Genomic DNA, 4,227 nt, shown 5'->3' on the forward strand with positions numbered 1-4,227 from the left:
AGCAGAAAGGAACGTGTAATTGCAGTGGGAATAGAGAGAAAGGAAAGGAACTAGAGACAATTAAGAAACAGAATCAAGGAACTTCGTCCCTAATTGGAAGTGGAAGGTGAAGAAAAAGGATGGATCAGAAGACAAGTTTCAAAAAAAGGCCCTGACATCTTCAGGAACAAAAGCTGATCCTAACAAGTTGTTACATTTTTTTCTGATCTCATTTGAAGCAATATTTCACGGTTTGAAAATGGACTTACTTTCTAGAAACAGGCAAAAGCAGGCTGGAATCAAGGTTTGTGAATAAAGTAAGAAATTGAGCTGTGACATATCATTTGATGTTAAAAGAGAGTAGGGATGATTATGAAATGTTGCTCTTCTAATTATGTGCTAAAGGCACGATTCCAAAGGAATAAAAAAATGTTCTGATCATTTGACAGACTAGAATGTACAGTCATGAAGTAGGCAGGAATCATGTGCATGTAACAAGCCTTTGCTTTAAAATATATATATATGTATATATGTATACATGGCGTTTTTATAATCAAACTTAGTAGATCATCACAAACAGGAAACACAAGGTTTCATGAAAAGAATCCCAAAACAGCATTTAGAGGCTTAGGATCTATATCCCCTACTGATATCTCAAGCAAAATTACTTATTTAGGACTGTTATCCTCTGTGTGGAGTCCCTGGGTGGTGCAAATGGTTAATATGCTCAGCTACTAACCAGAAGGTTGGAAGTTCGAGTTCACCCAGAAGTATCTTGGAGAAAGACCTGGCAATCTACTTCCGAAAAATCAGCCATTGAAAACCCTACGTAGCAGCACACAGTTCTACTCTGACACACATGGGGTCACCATAAGTTAGATTTGACTCAAAAGCATCTAATCTGGTCCCCTGTGTGTAGGACTGAGGCAACAATACCCTCCCTATCTACATCAAAGAATTAGCTCACATTATATCTGTGTATGGTGCTAGGAAAAACTAAAAGTCCCATGAGAGACAGGTTTAGACAGAAATTTCAAATGCAGATAGAAATCTGATTCATTACTCATTATGACTACTTAACTGTGACTATATGCTATGCTATATGGGTTGACAATTTTAAATGGTAGAATCACATTTTACATTTAAGCAGAAACACATTTAGGCATAACATTAGAGAAAGAAAAATGTTATCCCGAAACAGATACTGAACCACTGACCCTTCTTATGGTTTCAAGGGTTGAGATGAGAATACCCAAAAGATGGGTAGGACTAAGAAATGCATCATTTCAGTCTGTAGCAAACTCCCAGAAGACAGAAGTTGAGGTTCACATACTTAAGGTATTCCTAACATAGTCCAATACCAACTGACCATTACATGTGGTTCTTAGTGCTTCCTAAGAGATACTGTTGATTAGACTTTTCCTCAACCACTTAATGAGGTATTTAAGGGAGCCAACAAGTTCAGCAGTCTCTAGGTCGGCTGTCCCTTACATCCCAAGTAGTAAGCACAGATGCTATGGATGTGACTGGTACACACAGCGGGGACCAAGAGCTGAAGTACAAAACCTCTCTGGACCTCCGAGACATTGTACCAGTAATCCAGGGCAGCTTTCAAGATCTACGTGTCCTTCCTCTATCCTCCTGAAGATAAGACAGATGGATGAAATCAATACTAATCACAAGAACCTGATGTTTCTTTCCTGCCAAATGCCCACTCTGTTAATCACGCTAAGGGAAGCTAACCAAGCCTCTAGACTGAATTCTAAGGTGTTATGCTTAAGAATTAATTAGGACCTAGAGCTTCTCTGGTTACTTCAGAGGTAACCACTCTCTTCACAACTACCTCTGGATGGGCCACTAAGCCACACTGGTCCCCAGAACCTCTGCTCTCAACTTATTTTCAGGACAGCAAAGCAGGCTCCAATAAGGTTTACTAATAGAGTATATCCCCAACCTCTAGTACACTCTTCTACCTCTCCACAGTATTTCTTATGGGAAGTGTTACAGCCTTGGATCTGAACCTCAGCTCTGCCACCTACTGAGTTATCTCGGCCAGAACCTCACTCCTCTAAGCCTTGTTTTTCCTCATATCTAACAGGGTGGACCACCATCTGACTTTGGCAGGCTGTAGATCAGTCAAATGAGATGAACAAATACAAGGGAGTGTCTGTGAAGCAGGTAGTACACAGTCTATCTCATGACAGTCTTACGCCTGGTTGGTGCTCAGCTGGGATCCAGAAACTCCATGGGGTATCCTTTCCTTTAGCAGCTAAGGCTTAGCTGGACAGGCCAGGATTCCTACAGCCACACCCTTCTCTGGAGAATGTTTATACTTACAACATCTGGTTCTGTAATCAGATCAGTTTAGGAGTAGGCACAGAAAAAGGGCAGATAGTGAATTAGTATTTGATCAATGACCAAGAGGTGGTAGTATAGCAGATAAACCCGGCACTGGAGCTTCACAGTTCTCTCCATCAGTGTCCATGCTTCCATGACTTCTTCACCTCCATTGTCCTCTCATCCATAAACTTGCCAGGCCTGACCACCACAGGTCTAATACCCACAAACTTCCTCGATATTCCTTTCTCGGGGAGCAGTGAGTGACCACAGCCCAAGATGACATCTAATGCTCACCTGGCAGCCATGAGCCCCAGCACAAGGAGCAGAAAAGCCTGACTGGCAGCAACACACGGGGCCACGGGCAGAATGGGCTCTTAAAAGTCGTGTCTCTCTACCATGACTCAGGTGAAAGAACACTGCCCTCCTCTTTCTTTCCCATTAAGAAAACTGGGACAGGTCAGGGCAACCAACAAAGACACAAACTTGGAAAGACTCTGCATCACACCTGCCCAGACACAAAGCAGAGCTGACGCTTCGTAGACATATCCGTTGTTTCAAAATGAATAAGCAGAGAGACACTGCAACCATGAGAAGAGGGGTAAAAATGAAAAGAAGCCATAAACACTTCTGGAAGGAGAAAATTTTTCCCAATGTGAAATGCACAGATAATTTAATGGAATTTACTTGATTTTCCCCTCTTAGGGTCTGACTTCAGAAAATCAAATTACAAAGTCATCATCACATCCTAGATTTATTACAACTGACCTGCAGGCAAAAGGATAGAACTATTACATAAACACTTCGATTCCATGTATATATCTTAAATAGAGGAGGAATTCAAACAAGAATACAGGATAAAATATTCCAAAGCTCCAAGAAGCAGTTATGTTACTGAGCTCCATTTTTACAGACAAATAAGGCAATATCCCTGCACATTAGCTTTTGATAATTTTTATACATTTTTCTATGGTACAAGAGAAAAATAACCAGAGCTCACAATGTACAGTTCTTACACTATTTTCACAGTTTGTGAACACTATACACCATTTTGTTTTAATAAAGATACATTGTAATAAACTCCTTGCCCTTAAGTTTATACTTTATAATAATCTATGATTAATACACTAAAATTGCCTTTTTATGTGGTCATCCACACAACAGAATGGTCAGATTAGCTCCTGGACAGTCAGAATTGCTTTTATCTCCATTTGCATAATGGCAAAGTGACCCTATGCTGAGCCAGACAGGAAGCTGACAGCAGAGAAACAAATTCCTCTTGAGTCCCGGGAGCAATGGAGGACGATGGCTTGGTGTGGTTGAAGGAGGACATACAGCAACGCCTCCTTTCAGAACACTGGGAAGTCTAAGGTTTAGGATGCTAAGGGGACAGGGGAAAGATAGGAAAATTAGGCAAGTGGACTGAAGAGATCAATCACTTTTGAATTCTGAAATTTACATGGATGTAACTTTAAACAGCACCATTCTCTCTTTATTGTTTAATAGTATTTATGACTGTCACTCTGGGAGGAGACACAGCTATACAGGCCAGTTTGGTTCTGTAACGACATCACCTGCATCTCAGACCATGGCTGCTTTTTCTATTCCAGTGTGCTTGAACCACTCACAGTGCTGCTAAACCGTTATGGGAAAGCCTAATGTTCAGTGTCTGGGAGGCCAGAGCAGAAACCTAAGCAGAACCTGGCAGGTCAAGAAGCACAGCAAAAGATGACAATCTTTTTGGGGCCTCTCTTTTTATATCTAATAAGAATCCCAATTCCAAGACATGAAGGTGATCTGCTAAAGACTGTAGCAGGTGATGAGCTTATCGACAAGACTGCCATTTCAGAGGCTCATCTGGTTAAGCGTTATCTCTAGAAAAGATGCCACTTCATTACCCACCATGTCCGC

The sequence above is a fragment of the Trichechus manatus genome, unplaced genomic scaffold (assembly GCF_000243295.1).
Source record: "Trichechus manatus latirostris isolate Lorelei unplaced genomic scaffold, TriManLat1.0 scaffold00040, whole genome shotgun sequence".
Lineage (NCBI taxonomy): Eukaryota > Metazoa > Chordata > Mammalia > Sirenia > Trichechidae > Trichechus > Trichechus manatus.